Raw genomic sequence first — 14,934 nt, forward strand, 5'->3', positions numbered from 1 at the left:
ACTAGAAACCTTATGTGACGCTATGAGGGGAATGAACAATGCTAACAACCCATATGTGTGCAAGTTTGTGTATTAGTTGCTCCACTTCTGAGCCAGCTCCTTGCTGCTGCTCCTGGGAAAGCAGCAAAAGATGGCACAAGTGTGTGCACCTCTGCCACCCACACAGCAGACCCAGACACACCTCTTAGATTCAGCCTGGCCCACCTCTGGCCATAGTAGCTATTTTGGGGAGAGAATCAATGGATGGAAGATCTCATAACTATTTATTTCAAATACATAAATATTCTTTAAAAGTTACTTATTTGAATGGCAGATTTCAAGAGAGAGAGAAATAAGGATCATTCATGTGCTTGTTCACAGCCCATATAGCTGCCATGTGGAGCTGGGCCAATCTGAAGCCCGCTGCCAGGGGTTTCTTCTGCATCTCCTACATGGGTGAATAAGCTAAAGGACTTGGGACCTATTTTCCCAGACACTTTACCATGGAGCTGGATTGGAAATGATGCAGCTGGGACATGAATCACTACCCATATGGGATGCTGCCACCACAGGTGGAGGCTTTAACTGCAGCACCACAGCACTGGCCCCAATAAATCTTTTTAAAAGTCTAGATAAATCAGAAAAATGAAAAAGGTATAAACTACACTTGTATATATGTAAATATTTCTAAAAAGTGTATAGTTTGATGCATTTGGAAATCTAAAATTTATTTTTAAATGGTATAATTAAAAAAGATAACAAAGATGCTGATTCTTATTCTTGACAGCATGAAATATACATCAACTTTCTCTGGTTCTGCATGCACTTATTCACAAAGTTTCAAAGGTATAATCAGTAGTGTATACAATAATCTTACCCTAGCATCCTACTGAATTTAAACAGGGTACTCAATATAAATTTTTCATAAGTTCTAAAATGTGCATCAGAAGAAAAATAGTTTACTTGGTATATCTCACTTTAACTATAGTATTGCCTAATTTTCAATAGTTAAGTGTAGTAAAACAATCTGACAGCTGGAAGAGATAGTTTAAAGGAGAGAGTAATAAAATATAGTTCTTAAGTCAGAACTTGTCTAGAGAAAATAGGAATTCATAGATTCCCAAAATAAATTACCTAAATGGCCTGATAAATGGAAACTCAATGTCTTCAGGTATTAAATTTTATTACATTAAAAATCCACCCAAAATGGATGTAAATCTATGACTGGATACCATCAAATAATCAGATAACATTGGGGAAACCCTGCAAAACATTGGCATGGGAAACATTTCTACTCAGCAAAGTGAAGAGGCAACCAACAGAATGAGAAATATTATTTGCAAACTATGAAACTGATAAAGGATTAATTACCAGAATATATAAAGAGATCAAGAAACTTAACAACAACAAAACAAACAATCCAGTTAAGAAATGAGGTAAGGACTTAAGCAGGCATCTTTCTCTTTTTTGAAAAAAAAAAAAATTATATTATTTTATTTGAAAGAGTTTGAGAGAGGCAGAGAGAGAGAGAGGATTTCCATTCATTGGTTCATTCCCCAGATGGCTAAAACAGCCAGAGCTTTGCAGATCCAAATCCAGAAGCCAGGAGATTCTTCCAGGTCTCCCACCCACATGGGTGCAGGGACCCACGGACTTGGGCCATCTTCTACTATTTTTCCAGGCCATAGCAGAGAGCTGGATTGGAAGTGTAGCAATCGGGACTCAAACTGGTGCCCATATGGGATGCGAGCACTGCAGGCAGCAGCCTTACCCACTCTGCCACAGTGTCAGCACCCAAATTGGCATTTTTCAAAAGAGGAAATCCAAATGACCAAGAGACCATGACAAAATGCCCAGAATCATTAGCTGCCAGGGAAATGCAAATAAAAACCACAAGGAGGTTTCATCTCATCTCCATTACAATGGCTTTCATACAGAAATCAACAAACAAATGCTGACAAGGATGTGGGAAAAAAGGTACCCTAATTCACTTTGGGTGGGAATGTAAACTGGTAAAGCCACTATGGATGACAGTTTGGAGATACCTCAGAAATCTGAATATAGAGCCATCATATGACAGAAGCATTCTATTTCTGGGAATTTACTCAAAGGAAATGAAATCAGCATATAAAAGAGTTATCTGTATTCCCATGTTTATTGAAGCTAGCTGAATTAACAATAAGTAAGACATAGAAGCAACCCAAGTGTCATTCAAATGAAGACTGGATAAAGAACTTATGGAATATTGACACTATGGAGTACTACACAGAGTTAAAAAACAAAAAACAAAACAAAATAAACAAAAAAACTTAGTCATTTGCAGCAAATGGAGGAAGCTGGAAACCATACTGAGTGAAATAAGCCAGTCCCAAAAGGTCAAATACCATACGTTCTGCCTGACCTTTGATAACAAATAGAACACCAAAATTGTAATCTATAGAAGACAAAGTGACACTTTGAGAAGTAGTGAATTTGAAAAGCCCTTTTCTCAACTACTTAGGAACAATTAATTTTTTCCATACTATATTTTGAGCTCTTATATTATGTGTATGAAGTTAATTTAAAAATTGATATTAGTGGCTGGCGTCGTGGCTCAATAGGCTAATCCTCCACCTGTGGTGCCAGCACCCCAGGTTCTAGTCCCAGTCAGGGCACTGAATTCTGTCCCAGTTGCTCCTCTTCCAGTCCAGCTCTCTGCTGTGGCCAGGGAGTGCAGTGGAGGATGGCCCAGGTCCTTGGGCTCTGCACCTGCATGAGAGACCAGGAGAAGCACCTGGCTCCTGGCTGTGGATCAGTGTGGTGCGCCGGCTGCAGCAGCCATCCGGGGTTGAACCAACGGAAAAGGAAGACATTTCTCTTTGTCTCTCACTGTCCACTCTGCCTGCCCAAAAAAAAAAATCAGACTTGGAAGAGGAGAGGGAGGAGGAGGAGCAGTGGGAGAGTGGGTGGGATGGTGGGTACAGTGGGAAGAATCAACATGATCCTAAAGTTCTAATTATGAAATATATCAAATTTGTATTCCTTAAATAAAAGTTTTCTGGGGAAAAAGTACTACATTACACTTAATTAATAAGAAGGTTTTTATTCCGGGGGTTGGTTGGGGGAGGGGGACCCAGGCTGGTCGTTGCTTCTCCTCCTCCAGCCGCTCTACCCCTCCTGAGCCTTGTGGGCTGGGCAGCCATTTTGGGAAGAGCTTTGTTATGGTTGTGGGCTAGTCACCTCTGGCAGGTTGAGAGGCTGGGGCCCCTGTCTTCAGATGCCACGTCTCATCCCTGTTGTAGCCCTGCCACTGCCCGAGTGGTGAATTTGTGTGGCCTTTTTAATGACTGAAATGGATCCAAAATAATAAGTGATTTCTCTACTGAAGCATTGAAGATTCTTTCAATCACCTTCCAGTAGCTGGATACAGTTTGGGGGAAGGAGCAGAGCAAGTAAAATAAAGAAACCAGAAGAGAAGCAAACCTCATTTTGGAACTTTCTCCTTGTCTATCCTTTACTCCTCTCTTTTTACTTATTTGAATTTTGCTCTGAATTTATGAAGAACAAAGAAATAGAATATACATTTAGGAGGTTTATACCAAGAAATCTGCCTTGAAAGCTGCTATTCCTTAGAGGGAAAAGTATATCAAGTTCCTGATTTTTTTAAAACTTTATAAACAAAATTCCTATCCTTAGATTTTGAAGGTTAAGACAAGTATAAATATATATCTGCACACTTTTTAGTAGTTGTGTGAGAATAATGAGATTTATGTTTTAAGGGCTTTGTCATGTGGATATTTTGCCACTGGAGTTGACTACTCAGAAGATCTTTTATAGTGCTTTAATATTTTATTTTTCATTTATCACCTTAATGACAGTGTTTGCCCACATATGAGCTTACCTGTCTCTCTAGCTATGACCTTGTTATGAACAGTGTTTGCACTCACTGTTCAAATGCCCATGTATTACCCATTTAAGCAACATCATAGTGCCATTACTCAAGGAAGTTGAATGAGGTGAATGTAGACATAGCTCTTTCCCCTTCACCCCTTTTTTAAATTTAACAAATACTTTTTATGGTCCCCTTCCTCCTTCCTCTTCCCCCTTCCCCCCATTTGGAAACGTGTCAGAAACTAGATAGTTTAAGATGAACAATTGAAGGGACTGAGAGATCCACGCGGAGCCTGGCATTTTCTGTGCTTCATCACAAGGCATGCTGCTGTCCAGGCTACTTAAGCACCCTTTTCACAAGAAAATCTCATGGGAGATCCAGCTGGCAGACTCAAGGAGTTCAAGAACAGGACCACAGAGGTTACACTCTGGGATCCTGGCCATGAGGTTGGATGCCTCACCTTGCTAAAAAGAGACTCTGGACCTAAATGGCGCAGCATGACTTTGTTCCTGCTTGGCCAAATTTCTCAACACCACAGTCAGCTAAGTCACCTACAGCCACCTTTGAAAAACACAGAGAACATCTTCCCTGAGGAGAAGGTAGATTTGGAGTAAGCCGCCATTGACACAATTCCTCTGATGGCTTTTTTAACAATGGACCCCTATGAACTACAGATTCCTGGCACCAGCCCTCCCTGTTCTGCCATGATTCTGTGGACTCTGGTGTCTCTAAAGGAGCATATGCTGGAATCACAGGGAACACATCTGGTTGGCATGGCTCTTCGCGAAGTCAGCACGATGGTGTGAGCCAGCGGAGTGGAGGTGGAGCAGGAAACCATCGACACTGGAATGGCAGCTTGCATATCCAGAAAGGCTGTGCCTTTCAGGAAAAGCCTCCAACAGAGATTAGGGAAGAAAAGAAAGAAGTCAAGGTGGAAAAACTACAATTTGAAGAGGAAGATTTTCCTTCTTTGAATCCAGAAGCTGGCACACAGAATCAGCCATGCAGACCTATTGGGACCCTTTCTGGATTGTGGGAAAACCCCTCTAGTGCCAAGCAACTTTCCAAGATGTTAGTCATCAAAAAAATTTCCAAAAAGGATCCTGCTGCTGCCTTTTCTGCTGCATTCACCTCACCAGGATCTCAGCATGCAAGTGGGAACAAAGCATCAACCATCGCTCCAAGTGTCTATAAGAACTTGGTTGCTAAGTATGCACCACCTCCTTCCAAGCCAAATGCATGGAAAGCTAACAGATTGGAACACAAATCAGGATCCCTTTCCTCTAGCCGGGAGTCTGCTTTTACCAGTCCAATCTCTGTTACTAAGCCAGTGGCACTGGCTGGTGCTGCAGTTCTAAACTCTCCCAAAGAGAGTCCTTCCAGCACCACCCCTCCAATTGAGATCAGCTCCTCTCATCTGACCAAGTTGAGCCGCTGAACCACTGACAGGAAGAGTGAGTTCCTGAAGACTCTGAAGGATGACCGAAATGGAGACTTCTCAGAGAGCAGAGACTGTGACAAACCTGAGGATTTGGAGGACAACAGCACACCTGAACCAAAGGAAAATGGAGAGGAAGGCTGTCATCAGAATGGTCTTTCTCTCCCTGTAGTGGAAGAAGGGGAGGTCCTCTCACACTCCCTGGAAGCAGAGCACAGGTTACTGAAAGCAATGGGATGGCAGGAGTACCCTGAAAATGATGAGAATTGCCTTCCCCTCACAGAAGATGAGCTCAAAGAGTTCCACAGGAAGACAGAGCAGCTGAGAAGAAATGGCTTCAGGAAAAATGGCTTCTTGCAGAGCCGCAGTTCCGGCCTGTTCTCCCCTTGGAGAAGCACTGGTAAAGCAGAGTTTGAGGAGGACTCAGACACGGAAACCAGTAGCAGTGAAACATCAGATGATGATGCCTGGAAGTAGACATAAAAATGCTCACAGTCATTTCTGACCCAGCAAACTCGGCCTGTGTGTTTAGGGAGTGTACAAGAGAAATCGTTCTTTTCCTTTCCTTATGTTTTCATTGACTTCTTCATGCACAAGGGAAATAATTGTAACCCAAAGAGAAAGCGATTGGCTTGTTTAGCTTTTGTCATTGTTCTTCCATGTTATCTGCTTAATAGAAAGAAGTTTGTGTGGAGAAAGATTTTTAAAGTATATGTGTACATACACCCAGTGTACACGGTGGGAGCTGGCAGTGCAGAGATGCAGAGGAGACACTGGTCTGCAGCAACAGCTTCTACTACCAGCCCTGGGGCATGCACCCCTGTGCTCAAGCAATCATTGTCAATGACAAAGTAACTATTGAAGTTATAATTGTATTAAATTAATGCTAATAATTTGGATATTTTATTTTATTTTTGGCTGCTTGGGTAACTTTAGCCCTTAACCAAGCATATGTGGTTTTTTGTTTTTCTTTTTGGGTACAGCTGTAAAATATTTGGATATAGGAAATGTGTTATTCTTGCAGCCTTGATATACAGGGTGGATTGTAAAATATAAATTTTTGTGAGATTTCAAAGATTAAGATTATTTTGATAATATTATTTACAGATTTAAAAGATGTGGTTATCACAGGTCTGTTAAGGGGGAAAACTACTGCATAAAATAACTTACTTGGAATATTTTGCATCAGTTTGGAAAAAAGAAAAAATAAGGTTTTTCTTCCAAAATTCATGATTTGGCAAACTAATTTACCACTTAAATCTGGAAAAAAATATATGGCACCTCATGGTAGGTGACTAAAATCTTAATGTTATATGGCATCCATTATGTCTACAATGCCTTATATCTAATATTAACATACCTGATGCCTCTCAAGAAATAAATGACATGTCTTGGCTATTACAAGCATGGCAATTGTGTTTTGTTCACTTTCCCAAAAGCCCCTCAGGCTCAGTTTGTTTTCACCTTGAAAAGACATTTCTTCTAGGGTATACATGGGCACCTCATTGAGTTTGGCATCAGACTCAATTTTTGCAAAGAATTTAACTGCACCCAACTTTTATTAGGAGCACAAGATACATGCTTACTGAAGAAGACTATTTGACACACTTGTGAAGAACATACAAGGCTAATATCTTACAATGCTTCTTGGGTTCTGGTGCAATGAATGCCTCATTTCAAAACTTAATTGTCACTAATACTACAAATTAGCCCTACTTTTATGGGACCCTCTCCAATGAAAGGTACTAAAATCAATCAAAATAAATTCTATAGGTGCTATCCTTAGTGCTCTCTGTGTCTTCTTCATTCTAGGGGCTCACATGCCTTTTAAATTACCTGGAACATAGGCGAAGTCCACTAGTTCTCAAGGCCCACCCACAAAAGGGACTTTGTACCAGATGGGTTCTATATCCTTGAACTACAAGGATAGTATCATAACATTAATGCTTCAAACTGATTCAGCTCACTGCTAGTGTGTTTAGGAAGGCAGCATAGAATGGGCCAAATGCTTGGGCCACTGAACCCCTGTGAGAGATATGAAAGAAGCTCCAGTCTCCTGACTTCAGGTCTCCTTGATGAGACCAGTATTACCTCCATTCCCAAACTAGAAAAAAAATATACAATACAGAAAGATAAATAGAGAACAATACCACTGATGAACACAGATGCAAAAATCCTCTTCAAAGTTCTTGCTTATTGAATCCAGCAACACATAAGAAAGATCATTCACATAGACCAAGAAGGACTTATCACTGGTATGAGGGAATATAGCTCAATATAAGCAAAACAATAAATGTGATACATCACATTAACAAACTGAATGAAAACCATATAATGATTTCAATAGAGGCATAAAAAGCATTTTATAAAACACAAAATTCTTTCATTATAAAAACTGCAAACATATTGGGTGTAGAAAGAACATTCCTTAACAAAATCAAGGCCATATATGGCAAATCTTCAACAGTATCATATTTAATGAGAAAAATTGGAAGCATCTCCACTGAAAACTGGAACCAGATGAAGTTGTTCACTCTCACCACTGCTATTCAATACAACTGTGAAAGTTTTAACGAGAGCAAAAATAAAAAACAAAAAGGAAATCAAAGAAACACAAATTAGAATGGAGAAACTAAAATTTTCCCTGTTTGCAGATAACATAGCCTTATATATAGGGAAACCAAAAGACTCCACAAAGAGACTATTAGAATACATGCATAAATTAAAAAAGAATAAACAAAATCAAAACCAATAAAAGAACACAAAAAAATCAGTGAAATGAGAAGTTGATTTTTTAAAAACAAATAAAATTGATACATCATGGTGCAACTAACAAAAAAAGAACCAAATCAATAAAGTCAGAGATGAAAAAGTAAATGTAACAACAGTTATAAACAGAATCATGAGAAATTATTACAAAGAGTATATGCCAACAAACTAGGAAACCTAGAGGAAATGGGGAGAGTCCTAGAAAAATACAATCTACCAAAATTAGTCATGAAGATATAGAAAATCTAAATGGACCAGTAACCAAGATAGAGACTGAATTAGTAATAAAGACCCTCCTAACAAAGAAAAGCCCAGGGCCAGATGGCTTCACTGCTGAATTCTACCAAACATTTAAAGAAGACTTTTGAAACTCATAATAGTGGTGAAGTGGCAGGATATAAAACTAACACAGAAATTCAATACATACACAACGCCATGCATGAGGAAGAACTTATAAGATCAGTACCATTCACAATAGCTCCAAAGAAAATCAAATATCTTGGAATAAATTTAAGCAACCAGGTGAAAGATCTCTACAATGAAAATTGCAAAACATTAAAGAAATAGAAGAAGACATAAAAAATAAACTTCATACTAGAAAAAGAAAACCTGAAATCAGATTTTTCTGATTCATCACTATTAAAAGTATTAGTCTTCACTCATGTCTGACCATACTTAGTTTTATATTTACTTATTTTATAATTACATTCTTTAAAAAGACAGATACATTTTATGTCACCATTCCTAACAAGGCCATCCAGAGTCATTCTTTTAGAACCACCTTCTACTACTCTATTAATTTCTCATGAATTAATATTCAGATTTTCCATAAAAGATGCAATGTATCCTAGGAAAGGGAAGTCATATTTTACATGGATTTTAGTTATGTGTAAATATCACCACTCTCAACAACAGAATATTGTTGTCCATCCTGAAGCAAATTTGAAAGTGGGCATTTGACCAAGTTTTTAAGATGCTGCTATGGACACTCACATTCCACAATGCACAGATTTGAGTGCCAACTCCACTCTTGATACAATTCCAGTTTTCTGTGAAAGCATACCCTGAAGAACACAATCTGGGAATCAAGGGATCAAGTAGGTGGGAGCTTTAGAGACATGTTGGAGACTGGGGGTATATTTATTTTTCTAAATAAAATTACTTATTTGAAAGAGAGAGAGAGAGAGAGAGAGAGAGAGAGAGAATCTTCCCTATCCCCATGTCTTCCAGTCTAAAGTTACTAAAAATGTGATGTTTCTGTAGATATGCTTATTTTGAATATGACATGTAATGGAAGATGGGATCTATGTGTTATCTTACCAAAGAGATTCCATACTTCAGATAGGACAAGACCCTACCTCTCAGCCACATTCACCCAGAGCATATTATTGGCAACAGATAACTGGAGAGAGAGCAAATGAGGATAGATTGCCCCCAAATGGGCAGCAGACAGGAGAGGGGTCCTGGTGTTTCCATTTCACTGTGTCAGGATACGGGAGAAGTAAGCAGACCTGTGTTCAGAGAGCACCAAGTCTCTTATTCTTATTGAATCTTACATTTTCTGTGGTATTTCTTTGCTTCTTATACATCTTTGGGACTTTACTAGCTTCTTGTTTAGATGTTAAGTAATTCTCATAAATTTTACTAACAAGTGTCCCTACTGTTACTCACTGGCATGCCTACATTCTATGAATCATTCAATTTTAATACTTACATGCTTAGCTAATTATTAATTATGTTTGTAATTACATTATACTAATGACAAATTAGCTGAATTAGCTAATGACAATCAAATGTCAGTCTTAAAACTGATTCATGTTATTATTTAGTTGTTTTGGAGACTATGAAGATGTTGACTACATGTATCATTAAAATGTAATTTTTAAAAATCCTGTAATAGGCAACTCCATGTTCACTAAACTGGTAAAATCCAATGCATGTGTTAAAAAACATGCATAGTGATAAATTTAGAAAAGCTGTTAAGTAGTATGAGTGGCTGCCAAAGAGCTGAAAAACCCACAATGACTAACTATGTCATTAATTTAGAATACAATGTTGAGAAAATCAAAAGTATTTGTTAAAATTTCTGCTACAATGAACTAGATTTATGATTTTCAGAATGTATCTTTCCTATGTGTACTGTAGTCCTGTGTAAATTTTTCGTGCCAGAAATTATAAGATGTGAAAGGTTTTCTCTTTTGCTTTTTAAAGATTTATTTATTAATTGGAGAGGCAGAGTTACAGACACAGAGATGAAGAGACAGAGAACAGAGGTCTTCTACCCACTGATTCACTCCCCAAATGGCCACAACAGCTGGAGGTGGGCTGATCTGAAGCCAGGAGCTAGGAGGTTCCTCTGGGTCTCCCACATGGATGCAGGAGCCCAGGCACTTGGGCCATATTCCACTTCTTTCCCAGACCATTAGCAAAGAGCTGGATCAGAAGTGCAATGGCAGGGACATGAATTGGCGCCCATGTGACACCAGTGCTACAGGTGGAGGCTTAACTTAGGTCACAGCATTGGCCTAGGAAAAGGTTTTAGGGAGACGTCCTTCACGTAGACTAGTGTGTAACAATGTAAGATAGATTTAAGTTTTATGTCCCACATGTTATTATTTATTCTTTAACAACTATAAACACTGAATATTATACATATACATATATATATGTATATATTATGGATCTGTAGATTTTGTTGTCATTCCTTCTAATTTGCTTTTTAATGTCTGCCAATAAGATAATCTTATGGATTATTGTATTGATGCTACCTGTACACAGCCATCAGGCATTTCCTCTGTAGTATGTGTTCAAGTATACAAGTATTTTTGTGTTTGTATATGTACATGCAAGTACAACTTTTGATGAGATAGTATTGAAAGTAATATTATGAGAAATCCTAACACCCACTTCAAATTTTCTGTCCCCTCCAGAGATGGCTGTCTATGAAGCAAAACATAGGGCCCTTTTATGGTCATGAACTGAAATGTGCCTCCATAAAAACTCATACCCTGAAGTGCTAACAACTAATGCAACATCATACACAGCATCATATGTGTGAAGCCCATCGGGAGCATGGCATATGGAAAAATCAAGCCTCTTGTGAATTTGATCTTACATTTGCAACCTCCACAGCACTGAGAAGTAATTTTCCATGACTTAAATCATATCCTCTGTGGTAGTTTATTAGTAAATCAATACGTCCTCATTGCTTCCACCATGTCCTGCAGTCACATAGGTCTAATTATCAGAGAAATGTAGAAACTAAAATGTAGAAACTACAAACTACAACTTCAAATGGCCAAAACTTCTAGAAACCCAAGAAAGAAACCAGATAAGCAACTATTATCCTTCTCTAAGACCCAGAAAAAAACAAGAATGAGTCAAATCCAAGGGCAGTAGAGAAAAATGAATAATAATTATCACAGCAGAAGTAAACAAGGAAGAATCTTAAGCATATTAAAACTGATGAAAATGAAGAGCTGATTCTTTGAAAAGAAAAAATAATTCTCTAGCTAGACTAACAAAAATAGGAAATGATTCAAATGAATGAAATCAGAGAATAACAGTACCTATTCAAACAGGAAAATAAGAATTCAAATTTATATTTTTGGTTGTAGATAACATAGGTCTATTGGGAAAATGGAGAACTGGAACTGATAAATGAATTCAGTAAAATTGGCAATACAATATAAAAACAAAATCAGTAGGACTTTTGTACATAACAGGGAACTCATTGGGAAAAATTATAAGAATATATTTACAATTGTGACAAGAACATAAAATATCTTACAATCAATTCAACTAAGGATTTGAAAGCCTCCTACAACAAAATCACAAAGCAATGATGAAAGAAATTAAATATGTAACAATTGGAAAGATGTCTCACATTCCAATACTGAAAAAACTGTATCTTTGAAATTTTTATACTGTCCAATATAATGTACACATTTGATGCAATTATCATCAAAGCATCAATGAAATCCTTCATAGAGGGCTTAACACTTTGACACAATGTGTTAAGCTGCCACTTGCAATGCCAGTATCCCATATCAGAACAAGTGTTCAAGTCTTGACAGCTATACTTTTGATCCGACACCCTGTTAATGTGCTTGGAAAAGCAGCAAAAGATGACCCAACTTCCTGGATCCCTGCCAACAATGTGAGAAACCTAGGTGGAGCTCCAGATGCTGGATTTGACCTGGCTCAACCCCAGCAATGGTTGCTATTTGGGAAGTGTACTAGCAGATTCAAGAACTCGTTTACTATATCTCTCTGTCACTCTGCCTTTGAAATAAATAAATCTTCTTAAAAAGAAAATAAATTCTTCAAAATTTCCTTCCTGCTTTTTAGCTCTAAAAGCAAACTAAAAATTCATTTGAAACAAGAAAACCCTCAAATGGTACAAGCAATCTTTAAAAACATAATAAATCTGAAGGAATTACAGTATCTGATTTCAAGACATATTACAGAAACATGAAAGCACTGGCATAAAAACACATAGGCCGGTGCCACAGCTCACTAAGATAATCCTCTGCCTGTGGGACCAGCACCCAGGTTCTAGTCCCAGTTGGGGTGCTGGATTCTGTCCTGGTTGTTCCTCTTCCAGTCCAGCTCTCTGCTGTGGCCTGGGAAGGCAGTGGAGGATGGCCCAAGTGCTTGGGCCCTGCACCCGCATAGGAGACCAGGAAGAAGCACCTGGTTCTTGGCTTTGGATCAGCGCAGCACACTGGCTGTGATGGCCATTTGGGGCGTGAACCAACAGAAGGAAGACCTTTCTCTCTGTCTCTCTCTCTCACTGTCTAACTCTGCCTGCCAAAAAAAAAAAAAAAAAAAAAAGACACATAGTTCAGTGTAACAGAATACAGAATAGACAGCGCAGAAATAAACCCACATTTCCAAAGGCAACTCATCTTTAACAAAGGAACCAAAATGCTTGGAAAAAGAATTTCTTTAGCAAGTAGTAAAGAAAGTGACTAACCATATACTGAAGGCTGAAAATATACTCCCACACCTCTTACATTATAGAAAAGTCAACTCATGGTGAGTTAAAAATCTAAAGATAATACCATGAGATTCCAAGATGGCAGAATAGGTAGGGAGCTTAGTGCTCTAGTCTAAGGGAAGAAAGTTTAAGAAAAGTATAAAGAGTGCAATCTCAGGGAGGAGTTAAGAAGAAAACTGCAACAACTTGTATCCACAAGCCCAGCAACTAGCTGAGAGGAGGCATCTGAGTCTGGTTGGTAGGACTGACAGGGGATTGCACACCCATGTAAGACTGTGAGGTGCCCCAAGACTCCAAGGACATCACTGGCTCCAGGGCTTAGGCTGACTGGGCATTCAACCCCCCCCCCAAAAAAAAAAAGAAAAGAAAGATGGATAGAAAGCAAGAGAGAGAGAGACAGAAAGAGAAAGAAAGAAAGAAAGAAAGAAAGAAAGAAAGAAAGAAAGAAAGAAAGAAAGGGAGGGAGGGAGGGAGGGAGGGAGGGAGGGAGGGAGGAAGAGAGAGAGAGAGAGAGAGAGATTAAAAAACAGGATGGAGATTTATGGAATAATAATAAATGACCAAAGATATGGGTCTTAGGAGTTCCTGAAGGTGTGGAATGACAAAATGGATGACATTTTAGTGAAATAATGGTCATCATTGTGAAAGAATGTACAGGCAGAATCTCCCCTGGTAAAATTGTAAGGGAAATCCAAAGGAAACAATGGAAATATTTATGAAAAATTGCAGGGCTAAGTCATCACTTATCAATAGTACCCTTGAATATACGTGGTCTCTACTCTCCAAAAGAGGCAGACAGACCAAATGGATTAAAAAACAAGACCCATCTATTTGCTGCCTACAAGAAACACATCTCACCAAGAAAGCCACAGTCAGAAAGTGAAAGGATGGAAAAGGTATACATGCTTATGGAAACCAAAAATGAGTAAGTGTAATCACCCTAATTTCAGACAAAATAGACTTTATCACAAAAACCATTAAAAGGGGAAAAAAAGGGCACTAAGATTAAGGGGTCAATTCAACAGGAAGATGTAACTATAATAAATATACATACACCCAATTACAGGACACCTGACAATTTAAGAGATGTTAATGGATCTAAAGGAAGACATTATAAAAATGATGTATGAGGGCAGAATGGTGATTCTGCAGGTTAAGCTGTTGCTTGCAACGCCAGCATCCCATAACAGAAAGCCTGATATCAGTCTTGGCTACTCTTCTGTTCCAGCTTCCTGGTAATCCAGCTTCCTGATAATGCACCTGAGAAGGCAGCAGAAGATGGCCCAAGTGCTTGGATCCCCACAACCTATGTTGGAGACCCAGATAGGGTTTCTTGTCCCTGGCTTCATCCTGGGCTACCCTAGATGTCACAACCATTTGGGGGAATAAACCAATAATTGGAGATTTCTCTCTCCCTCTCTCTACCATAAAAAAATACATGTTTAGCAATAATGCACATACTAGCTATTAAATACTGCAGAAGAGTCTAAAATAAAAACATTACCCCTTCTTTCTATACTAGTTATATTTCCCAGAACACATTACACTTTTTTTTTTTTTTAAGATTTATTTACCTGAAAGTCAGAGTTACACAGACAAAGAGAGGCAGAGAGAGAGACAGAAGTCTTCCATTTGCTGGTTTACTCCCCAATTGACTGCAATGACCAGAGCTGCACCAATCTGAAGCCAGGAGACAGGAGCTTCTTCCGTGTCTCCCATGTGGGTACAGGGCCCAAGGACTTGAGCCATCTTCCACTGCTTTCCCAGGCCACAGCAGAGAGCTGGATTGGAAGAGGAGCAGCTGGGACTAGAACTGGTGCCCTTTTGGGATGCCGGCACTTCAGACCAGGGCTTTAACATGCTGCACCAGAGCGC

At 38.8% G+C, this 14,934-nt stretch overlaps 1 protein-coding gene and 1 pseudogene across 10 annotated transcripts in view; one reads left to right on the plus strand and one right to left on the minus strand.

Moving 5' to 3' along the window:
- The window catches only part of LOC133752191 (zinc finger protein OZF-like), a 50,361-nt gene that overhangs the window by 22,289 nt on the left and 13,138 nt on the right, over positions 1–14,934 (minus strand). The window lies entirely within an intron of this gene.
- On the plus strand, positions 4,282–5,851 carry LOC133752071 (vasculin-like protein 1; annotated as a pseudogene).

The sequence above is a fragment of the Lepus europaeus genome, chromosome 23 (assembly GCF_033115175.1).
Source record: "Lepus europaeus isolate LE1 chromosome 23, mLepTim1.pri, whole genome shotgun sequence".
Taxonomy (NCBI): Eukaryota; Metazoa; Chordata; class Mammalia; order Lagomorpha; family Leporidae; genus Lepus; species Lepus europaeus.